The 13,360-nt window shown below is 35.5% G+C and overlaps 1 protein-coding gene across 2 annotated transcripts in view; it reads left to right on the top strand.

Moving 5' to 3' along the window:
- Positions 1 to 440: 440 nt before the first annotated feature.
- Positions 441 to 13,360, top strand: part of LOC107101302 (nerve growth factor-like) — a 27,202-nt gene continuing 14,282 nt past the window's right edge. For both annotated transcript variants that reach the window (XM_015400169.1, XM_015400168.1), the window contains exon 1: positions 441 to 595. The gene's annotated coding sequence lies outside the window, so the exon portion shown is untranslated. The remainder of the gene's footprint in view (positions 596 to 13,360) is intronic.

The following is a 13,360-nucleotide window of genomic DNA, read 5'->3' as shown; positions in this document are numbered from 1 at the left end:
TAGAGGGCAGTAGAAATAAAACTGTTATGATCCATTATCAGTGGTTGGAAACCTAGGCAATGTTATCAAAAGGTTAACCTTGGCTGAGATGGCTGTCATAAATTAATGGTCATATAAAAGCCTGCTTCAAGTTCATGCTCTCCTCTACTTAGAATTTCTACAACTGTGCTCAAGGAATAACTGTAAAACTTTTTCATCACAAACAACAATCATTTCAATATTTTCACCAATTTTTTTTAAAAGATGAATAATTAGAGTATTTAATGCTGTGCTAATTTGTTTGAGAGAGTTTATCTAAATGTATCCCACCACCTACACATGCATTCAGGAGACTTTTCATCTGTAAATCATGACTGAGGGCAGGCACTAGGACCTGCAGCTTTGTGCAGCCACAGAGATCCTTTAGCCCCTAAGAAGCTTTTCACTTTCTTTCAGAACAATTTTCAAACAAGTGCAAGACTCAGATAGGAGTGTTTGAAATAAAATGGTTGCTTAACAGTCGGGGGTTCTCTGGAACTGGAGATATAAACTGGAATATATTTCAGGAAGCTTCAGGAATCCTGCATCTATAAGAGACAACAGACCTACTTTAAAGGTAGAGTTTCTTTTTCCACTTTAAATAGAATACATGAATTCACTGTGACATACTGCTCTATGAAATAAATCACTAAAAAGCACATTAATAAGTATGTGAGGAAGTTTTGTGAAAACACTGAAGAGGAGTAATGCTGTCATACACATAGTTTTAGATGATCAGTTTTATTACATGTTGTAAATTAATGAAATGTATCTGCCATCTCCTCCCATCTCTTTTTGGCATAGCCACATCATGTTACAATAGTAGCCTTCAGACCTGCACCCATCTCTAGCAGTTAGGTAATAATTCTCATGCATTCCTGCAGATAGATGTATCTAAATGTCATGTCAGGTTTTAAACAAGAAGCTAGCTGTAGGGCAGTTGCCTCAAATTATGTATACCCACAAACTTAGAGCAAATTATTGCATACTTCACATAAAAGTCAGCTATTAGAGTCAAGATGACTTCAGTGGGTGTGCTTGGAAATTTTATCAGATCTTTAACCATACATATGGAAGCCTTTATTGTTGCAGAGAAAATCGCTGAAGTTCCTCATGCTTACTCGGGTTATTTTGCCAAAAGTACTTTGCTTACAGAACGTTTGTCTTCACATGAGCAACATTAAAAGTTTACTCAGCTTTGTGCTGCACAACATGATTTTCCACTGGCATGAAAAAGAGGATGGTGAACTGAAAGAAAGGCTTCTCTGCACACCAATAACAGAAGCAGTGAGTGGTCGGTTTACAGCGACAAAGACAGACAGATCAGAGGGGGGTTGAGTGCTGGTAGCAAGTTGGTTTGGGTGACAGAAATTATTAGGGATATGAAATTTTAAAGGTACATTTAGAATTTTGTTGTCAGTTTCTTGTCTTAAATAATTGTGGTTGATATTTTCTCAAAAATAAAAAACACAGCAGACTTTGATGCTCTGCAGTAAGAAGCAAATTGTTTCCTCTCTTGCAACATCTGTGAAATATCAGTGATTTATTTTTTTTTTTTATCATGCCAAAGCACAAAGTTGCGGTTTAACTTTTACTTGCCAACCTACAAAACATGATACAATGTGGCTCCTTGAATCCAATTTTCTTAAAGGATTTTGTGTTGTCTGCTTTGAAAAACATAACTGTCTAGACATCAAAGCCCAGTTGAGAAAACCACAAGATGCTCTTGCAAAACTAAACTGGCAACTATCGATCAGATGCTTAGAGAGTAACTTAATATCCTTACCGCTATCTCAAGTATGCCAAGTATGCAATAAGTTTTGTTCTTAGTATGCATTTCACTACGTGTTTGATTTATGGAGCGTGGCTCACCAAAAGCCATATGTGTTTGCACATATAAATACCATTTATCTCACTGTGAAGGTTAAATAGTGCAGCTACAGCAACTAAACAGGCCTGAACCTCCTAAATGAATAGCCTATAAGGTGATGGGACCTTGTTGCTGGTTATTATCCTCATCCGGCCTGTTTGAATATACATTACTGAGATGTGACAGACACTTGAGTATTGAAACACATTAAAAGGGAGTAAAAATTAAATGAAATGGAACAATTATGAACATATTTAATAGAAAAATCTAAATAAATTGATCATGTTTTATTGATTTGCCTCTCTGCTATTCAGCAGCATAGAAATGTACATCCGAATAGCAGCATGTTTTGTTATGGATGAGAAGTTGAGCGAGATTAAAATTTGATTAACAGGTTAATCAGTCTTAAAAGAGCCAGAAAGTAAACCAGAATCAGTTTTTGTAAAAGGCCGCTCACACTGCCACTAACTTTGCAGGAAATTTCTTTCAATTAGTGGGGAGATCCTCTTTCCAATGTTGCTGAATGCATGCTTGGTAAGAGGGATTGCTGCAAAATCAATGGCTTATTTCAAACACATCAAACTGCTCATATTCCTTAAACAGTAAGAAGTCTATCTGGTTTAGGAAAGGAACTCGGGACTGCTGAACTTAATCCGGAATGCCTTCAGCATTATGGACATCACTACGGGATGGACATGTACCTAGATAATGCTGGCCAAACTGGGACTACAGGCTTCCAGAAACAAGTTACACAAATGTAGTGAACGGATTGAGTTCTACATATAAAACCCAAGACCTATTAAGACCCATATATTTACATGTTTCACACATAGTACATTTCACAAAATTATGCATTTTTTGTTAACTCAGTGAGGTGGGTTGTGCCAACACATCCAGTCATGCAAAGGATTGTGGGTAAATGTATAGCTCCTATGGGGTAAACAGAAAGCTCAGGAGTTCCCTATATACTAAATGAACTACTGATAGGAAGCATCCTACTTCTTCCTCCCATCTCCTTCCATACTGCCTGTACTATTAGGACAGCCCTTATCTTGGTAATCACTGACACACTTCTGCTCTGGTTAAAGTGTCCTTAACGATTTGAAGTACCTTTAAGAAGCAAATCGTTGAGCCATCCAGAAGGACTGAATTCTGCAAGTCTGTCACTCGATGCAATCTGCTGAGTTTCCTTAGATAAAAATAAAACTCCAACCAATCTGCCTATATCATTTGAATTAATTAAAGTGCTTTGAGATGATTTGGTGAAAACTGATGCTGTAGAAATAGATTGAATTTAATTTAATGGAAATGAACTGAACTGAATAACATTAAATGAAATTTAACTGAATTGAATTTATTGTTTTGTTATAATTTTTCATATCAGGATTTTTGTTTTGCAGCCCTATTACGCCAGGCATGCCCAGCTGTCCTGCTGGTTTTTTGAGGTTTCCCATCTTTAGCACAGCTGATTCTGATGATTGCAGTTCAACTAAAGCCTGTTAATCAGCTTTTAATGGAAATCAGCTGTGCTGGAGCAGGCAAACCCTGCAGGACAGCGATCCTTTAGGACCAACATGCCTGAATTACGGTATGCTCAATATTCAAAATTAAATGTTTACTTCAATGCTAGTGAATACTCAGTAGTATATCAATAGTGTATTTACACCAAGAACATTTTGATAATAGCACTTAGTTGTTTGCAATCAACATTTTTGCCATGGTGAGCTGCTACGGCCTGCACTTCCCTACATTCCAAGGGTTCTTATAGCGGATGTTTTTTAGGAATGGAAAGTTTATAATTGTTCCTCAAGGCCTTGTGACTGTAGTTGAAGTTCCACACCCTGCACTCAGAGTAGAGTGAGCTGGAGAAAGAATTTGTCAAATGTATGTTTTACTTTACAATTTTGACCAAAGAGTCTAATCAGTGTGGCTTTCATGTTATTATTAGTTATAGTTCTTTTTTAAAGTACAAGAGCAAATCTGTTGAAGTAATCTGAAAACTTAATTCCTGAACAAAAATATCCAGTTTGTTAACATGTTTATAATGTTGGGGCATTTGTTCAAAAAAAATAATTGCCACCTTCCTTAAGTATAATGTATATGAAAATACTGAAATGTTTGCTGGTGGAGCTTGAAAAAGGATAAAGTTTTTTTTCCATAAAGTATTTAAACACTTTAATTTAAAATATGTTTTAACTTCAGTGTAAATTTCATATTAAAAGGAACATTTAGTGGATAATCCTTTTCTACTGATGTCAGAAAGAGCCTGACAGTAATTACCCAGCATTACAGAGGACTGTGTTCCTCTTACCTTCACGGTCATCAAACTTGACTATCCCTCTTTCAAAAATAATCATAGCAGCATCTAACTTTCCACAAAAACATGTCTGATCATCGCTTTAAGCCTCAGGCCCAGTTTAAAAAACTGGGTGCTCAATTAAAAACACAAAAAGAACTAAAGGCTACTGTAAAAGCCCCTTATAGACCTACAGACAGTTATCTCCCTTAATAAGTCAGAGATACTCCCCTCTTGCATTGCATGCTCATGGATAGAGATCAGCACATACAGGAAAACTGCATCTCCAAGAGTTAAAACAGGCCTGTGCCTGAACAGCATTGTCTCTCTTCGAAGTGAAGCACCCCTGCAGGCTCACATATTTCATCATCCTGGGATGAAAAGTACAAGAAGGCCACACACAGTTTCACTGTTTTTGTTTGTGCACACCAAGTCCTATCACCCTGAAAATCACAGAACAGCAATCCCCGTGTAACTTTGTCTCACAAAATTATGTTCAGTATTTACATCACTGTACTTTGCTACATGTATAGTTTAAATGAATGATTTTTGTACATGCAATTATATTGTCATATATATATATCCTTAAGCCTTCAGCCTAAAACTGACATCATTGGTAAATGCTGAAAAGTGCAGTAGTCTTTTAATTTATATCCCTGAAATGCAATTGTCATGTTTCAAGCTAGAAATCTTTCTAAGCTGCCAAGTAAAAATGTAGGGAGAAGGAAAATCTCGTCTGATTGAGATTGTAAAACCATCCCCAAGTTGATGCCTAACGAACAGACTAGTTTGAAAAAAAAGGTCTTAAAATTGTTTGCCACGCATAGAAACAAAAATACACACTGCCACTTTCATAGTGTTACTTTGTTTACGTTGCACAACAGCAGAAGTGCGTTTATTTAGAAAAAGAGCAAACCATAATGCAGGGATGGGCAAGGCAGAAGTGTTGAAATAAATGGCTTCTGCGAGTGTTTTGGCTTCATGAAAATAATTTGGACTGGCAATAAATGTAGGGGGAAAAAAATGGTATCATCTGGAAAAAAGTCTACAAGAAAACCAGAGACATTTGTTTTTTGAAAAAAGGTGACTATATAATTAAGAAGCTGTATGCCACATGGTTTTACTCAACGAAAATAAGGTATCATAATAATGGACATATCTAAAGCACCAAAAATTATATACTTTTATATGATAATGTTTTGTTTTTCATCAAGGATATAATCAATAAGTTTATATCCTTCTCAAATTTGAAGAGCCTTAAACAACTGCAGAATTTAACAATCATTAATGAACACGGAGAAAAGCTGATAAAAAAAAAAGTGCTTTAATGTAGCCTTATGCAAATGTACTTCCTCACACCACTTTTCTGGTGATAACATTATAATACAGAAATATTTAGTCATGTTCTTTCCTTCCCAATGGAATATAACCGTCCTAGTTTTTGTCCTTCTCACGGTTTACCTACCCAGAAATCCGATCTTCATCAATCAGTATGCCTGTATTACTTTACATAGTGTAAGCAGACTTGAAATGATTTACTTCCATAAACAAACTATAAAAGACTTGTTTTCCACAACATTTTGCAATGGTTGTAAGGGTTATGGCTAAACAACGAGGAGGTTAAAACATGTCAGACAAAAACGATCTGAATAAACAATCATACATGAGCCTGATGACGCCTCCCTAAACCAGCTGCTCGCTGAACAGTACCACAGTTGGTCTATGTTCAGTTTTTGACAGCTTTCCTTTTAATGACGCTAATAAAAAATAGGAAACACAACAAATAAAGAACAAATGAATACATAGATAAGCTTGTGGTGCTTAAATTTGAAAAAGTTACATTAAATTTAAGAAAAATCTATAATCTCAGTGGTGTTGTGATTGCAAACATACCAAAGTACCTTAAGATAAACTTATAAGAAAATAATTCCAGCTTATTGTTCAATTCAATGTAAAGGCAGGTGGAATGACAAGTACAAATAAAAACACACACCCGTTCTGTAGGTGAGAATTTGAATAACAGTGAACACCAGGAGCTCACATATAAGAGGCATTTGTGAATTAATGATGTGTCTTAAACTGTGTATCCACTGTCGCAAAGGTTCTATCATTAAAACTAATGCAATTTACATTGTTAATCATATCTGCGGAAGGAGTTATTAGGGTCAGATGGACATATTGAATCCAGGAGTGCAGACTGCTTATTTTGCATCTTTTAGCTACTAAACTTTTTGAGATTAAATCCATAGAAAGTCAGTCTCTGTTAGGTTTTATGTAAACCTCTAACTGGTTTTGTGACAAAACACATGTTTGATCTTTGAGAAAATAAGAATAAATTGAAAACAAAACTTAAAGGCCTCTGTGGCAGGCATTTTCATCATGGATGAATGCCCAAGTAAAGTCTGGGAAGCTATGAAACTAACAACCATCAGTTTTAGACAAGTAGGAGAGCTGAAAAAAATAAAACAATTTCCACAGAATCATTATGAACTCAGTGTTTGCATCAGTGATCTTCAATGCAAAATTGTCAGGCAAACTATTTTCTTGAGGATCTGATTTTATTATGACAGACCCGACATGGGCCTAGTGAAGACACAAGAGGATGTCAAGGGCTGTACAAACACTGTAATAAAACAGAAGAAAAAAAAACTGTAACATAGAGAAAGCTGATTTTCTTTCCAAGGACTAAAGCCAATATCTAAATGTGGAAACTGCTATTTCCATGACTTTTAATAAGCACATTAATAGGGGTATTGACCAAATCAACAAACTGTAATCTGATGTTAGCCTTATAAGTAGAACAGTTAAGACCACTTCAGATCACGTAGGCTGCCTTCAGTCTCAGCTCTTATGAGTTTAAATCAATAGACAAAGTGTCATGGTGGGGGTGGAGGTTTGACACGACCCAAATGCAGACACTTAAAGATTTAATTAACCAAAAGTTCAACAGAAGCCAAAATCTAAAACATAAATCCACAAAAACCGAGAACCAGGAATACTCACAAGAAGAGGGGAAAGAAAAATGATAACAAACCAGCAACGAGTGACTGAACAGGAGGAGGATATATGGGAGAGAGAAACAAAGACCAGGCCAATTAGCAGATTGGGAGCAGGTGTGAACAGAGGAGGCAAGAAGGGAGCTAGGGAAAAGGAGACTGACACAAGAGGGCAAACAAGAAATATCTAAGAACTTAAATACAATCAAAAATAACTAGGACACAAAAATGGAAATAAGACCAATGAAAACTCAGAGATAAAACTTGAACAGGACCTAAACCATGACACAAAGAAACTTTGTTATTTAACCTTAAAAAAAACACTTTCTTTATGAATTGATAGCCGGTAAAATAATGACTGAGTAATGGTAGCTTCTTTGAAATCTGCCATTTTCCGTCCTCCTGACATTGGTTTTATTAGCGTATTTCTTATCTTTGATCAAGGAAGCTATCAAATGTTCTGACACTTAGGGCCTGATCTGCAAAAACATAAAATAAAAATAAGAAGCACTAAATTGCAATGAAATTCCACCACCAATAACTGGGAGACTTAAAGTCATACATTTGCAAGGTTTGGTCATTACTGTACAATATGATCTACATATGTCAGGTTGTGTAAAATTTTGTAGCTGAGCCCAGCTTCTTCTTGTAGATTTAATGATGAAGGCAGTGGGAGTATAAAAACAAAAGTAATCAGGCAAGGAACACAGGAACCAGTACTGAGTACACTGGAGGTGGCTGACCACCGGAACTGATGCAGACATTAAATAAAGACAACAATTCAGCAAAGACAAAACTGTGTGTAACTGTTTATATATATATATATATATTAAATAAAGACAACAATTCAGCAAAGACAAAACTGTGTGTAACTGTTTATATATATATATATTAATGGTAGGTTACATTTCCCAGTTCTCTCTGTTACCCCTAGTGTCCCCTTCCCATTGGTTTCTTTGTTCTTTCTCTGCACACCTGTTCCCACTCACATCATTACCATAATCTTTGTCCTGTTATGCTACGTTCACACTGCAGGCCTTGATGCTCAATTCCGATTTTTTTTTTTTGTGAAATCTGATTTTTTTTTTTGCGTTGCTGTTCATATTTCAAAAGTCGGATTTCACAAAAAAAATCAGAATTGAGCATCAAGGCCTGCAGTGTGAACATAGCCTAACAGGACTGATGTGAGTGGGAACAGGTGTGCAGAGAAAGAACAAAGAAACCAATGGGAAGGGGACACTAGGAGCAATAGAGAGTAACTGGGAAATGTAACCTACAATAAATGACATGAAGTAAAACTAGAGCAAAGGCTAAGGAATTCTGAATAAGAGATAACTGAGACACCACCAAACCAGACAATAAGCAATTAAAGAAGCAATTTTGTTCTTACTATTAAAAGTATTAACAGAAAAAAAAGAATAACACAAATCCAAGCCTAACTGAAAACCCAAAGGGAAAACTGAACAGAACCAAAAATCCATGCGCTGATACAAAAAGTTTGCACCCTCTGCTTTTAAATTTTCCACATCCAAATCACTTTGCAGCTTGTATGAATATCAGTTTTATGCACACTAACAAGTTGTAATGTGCTTTAACACATGCAAACCTTTGAAATATCAGTTTTCTGTCCTAGTTTCAACTTATCTTCTAGGTCAGAAAGATTTTCCGAGGCTTTTTCAGGTGTTTGAAGAAGTGAGATGTATTTATGATAATAGATGTGAAACAGGCATGTATTTTATTGTCGAAATCTCCTGTGGAAACCACTTAGGTTGTAAATACTGTTTCACATAGGTATATTTTGTAAGAATGTGTCCCAATACATGAACATGAAAAATAAGCTTTTGTTGTCCATGTGCAAAAAATCAGAGGATCAACTCAAAGAGATTAAAGTTTCTTTTCTTCATAAAAAGTGTTAGATGAAAAAAAAACTAAAAACTATTCCTCAGTGATTTTTGAATTCACTGATCATGTCCGCTCTACTTTGGAGCTAAACTGAATTGTGTGTCAGTTTGCAGCCGAAGCCAACTATGGCTGTTTGTTTCCAGGATATTTTTACACATCTGCCTTAAATCAGAGCTGCCTTTGCCTGCATTGCTGCCTGATATCAGTATAGTAGAACATAACCACTGCTTGATATAACAGGACAGCAGTTAGGATATAATGGAAATTACAAGCTTCGATTGCAAGCTATTATATTTCCTAACAACTTTTCTTTGACAAGACGCCCAAAGAAGAATAAGACATTTCCCCTCCCTGTAAACTATAGACAGGCAAGAACAGATCTGCAGGTGTAGAAAGCAGATTCTGTGGCCAACATTTAGAAAGCGCGGTAAAAACATTCACTCAAATATTATTCAAACATAATTGGCATCTTCTTATGTTTAAATGGGGGTCTGGACTTTACATTATAAAAGGAAATTTGGCAGATTTTATACCATATAAATAACAAACAACACTAACAAATAAATACAAAAATGGAATGAAGGGATTAGGAATCCTGTAACTGGAAAATATTATGGGATATTATTAGGATAGGATAGAATAGAATAGAATAGAATAGAATAGAATAGAATAGAATAGAATAGAATAGAATAGAATAGAATAGAATAGATAATAGAAATTGCAATGTTACAATTTAAACTGACCATAAATATTAAGTATATTATACAAGTATATTATAATATTTGTGTGTGTTCTGTAGGCCATATTATTTTAGATAAAAAAGAAAAATATCAGACAAACATACACATGCATTAAAAATGTGGACTATTTTTAACTTTCCACAACTTTGTGTAATTACAACAACAAACTTAAAAAAAAAAAAAAATAAGATACTTTGTTTTTGCTTGTTTGTGGTTGAGCAATATAAGGCATTGATTGAAATACGCAATCTCTTTTAGTTGTACAAATCTTTTTTTTTATGCTTTGCATTTTCATATAATATATATATTCCATCGTATATAAAAATAGAAAGGGTATAATATAGCTTCAGAACAACCTCATCTATAATTATTCACCTAATCACACAGATTAGACAAAGAGAGCATTAATAGGAGAGGGAGCTAGGAAGCCGAAGGCAACTTTCTAGATATTAGCAGCACAGTTGAGATAACCTGTTGTACTCTTATGAAACTGAGCCTTAGAAGGAAGCTGTTATTGTAGGAATGGTGTAAGGAAAGAATAGAAAAGAGTCAAATTTGGTGAAAAGATTAATTGAGCTGAAGGTCAATTCTGAAAGAAAATGTGTCAATGAAAAAACTAGAGTGGGCTGAGAGTTCATGTTCCAGCAGAGCAATTATCCTGAACATACAGAGTGGTTTAAACCAAACTATATTAAGTTTTAAAATGGTTTTTACAATGGTGCATCCAAAAATTAAACCTAAATTCAATTCAAGAAAACTTAATCACTGGATCTCCCATAAGCTCCACAATATTGCTGAGGTTATGTTGGTTTATAAGAAATTAGTGGCAAGGCTCCGTTTATCTAGATGTGTAATACTGATAAATGATTCAAAATGCTGCAAATGCTGACTCAGCAGGGCTCAAATCTAACTAGTTTGGATTTAGTTACAATCTACACCAAAAATAAGCAAAGATCCTAAGATCTCTTTGAAATTTTATATAGCCTCTGAATGGCTTTAGCCTGGCATGTAATGTTGTTTTTGCTTGGTGTTAGTGAGTGGCTGTGCTGGGTTCCAAATCAAGTCAACTCCAAATCAAATACACTGTAGGTGGGCTGACACAAAATCTGGGCAGGAAAACAACTGCTTAAAGAATCGGTGGAGACCAAATTATTATTTGCTTTCTATTTCTGGAAAATCACTAGGACTTTTATCCCTGAATTAGGTCCATTCTAGTATGTGTTGAACTGTCTGATTTTTCTCATTCTATACGTGAAACTCTTTAGTAAAATACTCTAGCATTTGCTTCTGGGCTTAATTTACTGTCCTGTCATTACAAATGATGCTTAGATCCTATCATTCCTGTCCATAAATGTGCATCCAGCCTTCAATTATGTCGAGAAATTCTCAAAGACTGGACATATGGTAACGATTCAGGAATAATAATCTAGCTTTACAACAAACCCATGGTTTTTTTCGGACGGTACTTTGGCAAGCAACAGTATTAGAATGGTGATGTAAACTTGTGGATTTTTTTACAAACAAAAAACCTAAATTGCTTTTGTTAAGACTGCACCTGAAACAAAAAAAAAATACAGAGAAAAATCACTATTTATTCTAAATTTTAAGTGGACAATAGTTATATAGTAAATTTATATATAGCAGGCAACTGCTTAAGCTTGAGTTTCAAATTAAATGAAAATTAATATAAGCAATTGTTTACATTTGATGATTTGTGTTAACTCATTAATATTATCTTTACATCTCATTTAAAATATTTGAGCTTGTTTTCTTCAATGCACAGCATTTGTTTCAGTTGATGGACTGAAAAACATAATTTAGCGAAATTAGTATTTGTTTTTAGGATGTGTCCCCTACAGTGGAGGTCGGAAAAACACATATGTCAAATTGAACTTTAACTTTACCTGCTTAGTTCCAAGGAAAATAAATCAAGATAAGAATTAGTTCATCATTAACATAATTTTCTATTATTTTTATTTTTTTTTTTTTTGCTTCACTGTGCATTTTGGCATGATAAAACAGCGCTAACGCTAAGAAATATCTTGCACTTCATGTACATGACAACACTATTAGGAAAAAGGAAATCACAGACCATATCGAAATCAGAATTCCTTTTACTGGCCATGTTTTGGGTGCAAAAATGATGCTTACTTTGCTTTTTTCTTGTACCTAAATTTGCCAAACCTTGATGCACGGGTTTCATCCACCATGTCCGCAAGATGAATTATGTAATTTCTGTAATTGGCTGTGTTTTCCACTTTTGACCACTTCTTTGGTTTCCTTCCCAGAAAATGGCAGTCACTCCTCTAGAGATGGTGATTACTATGTCTACAAAGTGGGAAAATATACACACTGTCCAGGTTTTAGTGGAAGATGCCTGCTGTTTTTAATTTAATCAGCTAAGTTGATACCATCCATATCAGTGTTCTTCTGAATCTGTAGAGGTCTTGAAACCTTAACAAACCTTCTGTCTCTCCTTTACAATCATATAGCTGGTTGTGACTGTGGTTTTACATCATACTTTTGCGGCACATTTTACTGTGCCAGAGTCCAGTTTCTGGGATGCGCTGTTAACACATCCCAGGCACTGAACTGGACTAGACAACTGTTCATTGGCAGGGTCACAGCTGCTAATTTAAGCATAGTGATGCCAGACCATGATTCGGTTGAGTTGCAGTGAGAATGCATTTTGTCTCCAGCAAACCGCCAAGGCTGTGCATTTGTGTGCAAGAATTATATCTACTAGCATCTAATGTAACTTGTATTGAGGATTTCCAGAGAGGAGACTGACTGTACGTGTCAAAGTGGCTTGTTGCAATGCAGCAAGAAGGTTCTGGGTTTGATTCCCGGTCTTGTTGCATGGAGTTTGTATATTACCCCCGTGCATTTGTGGACTCTCTGTGGGCTCAGTCATCCTCCCCCATTTTTGCCAAGTTTAGAAGTAGTTAAAAAAAAAAAGATTAGTGCTGTAATTGCAAATGCCTTTTGTTAGACCAGGATTTGATTTACCAGGAAAAAGGAAATTACAGACCAATCTTGGGTCTAATATATCCAGAGCCATTTGATTTATCAAAGATTACGTGGGATGCATACTAAAAGTTCACCCAGGCCTAAAAGGCAAAGAATGAGAATGTCAACAAAAAGTTAGATTCATGAAACTGTGCGCATGCATGAAACCAAGCAATTTTCAGCCGTACCTTAGAGTTAGCGTACAAGGCTCATCCTCATGTTTTTCCCTCCTTACACACACATTAAATGTTCTATGCAAGGCACTGCATGAATGTCATTATGTATTTTAATGACAGAGCTAACCAATTGTTATTTAATGGTAACCGGTGGCAGCCACAGCCAAGAGAGTGGAAAAGGCGCAGTTTAACTCTGTGTGTAACGTCAGAAACATATATTTGGTAGCCACAGTAAATATAATGAAGTATTAATGGAACCTTCAGAGTCTAATGAAGGATCATCATATTAAGAAGGACATCCAGGCAGTATTGTGTGTCACTGACTGTGATAACTCACCCATCCATCCATCCAT

Source organism: Cyprinodon variegatus, unplaced genomic scaffold, assembly GCF_000732505.1.
Source record: "Cyprinodon variegatus isolate N-32 unplaced genomic scaffold, C_variegatus-1.0 Scaffold1079, whole genome shotgun sequence".
Classification (NCBI taxonomy): Eukaryota; Metazoa; Chordata; class Actinopteri; order Cyprinodontiformes; family Cyprinodontidae; genus Cyprinodon; species Cyprinodon variegatus.
Note: the sequence above shows the minus strand (reverse complement) of the source record. Positions and strands in the feature narration are given on the sequence as shown.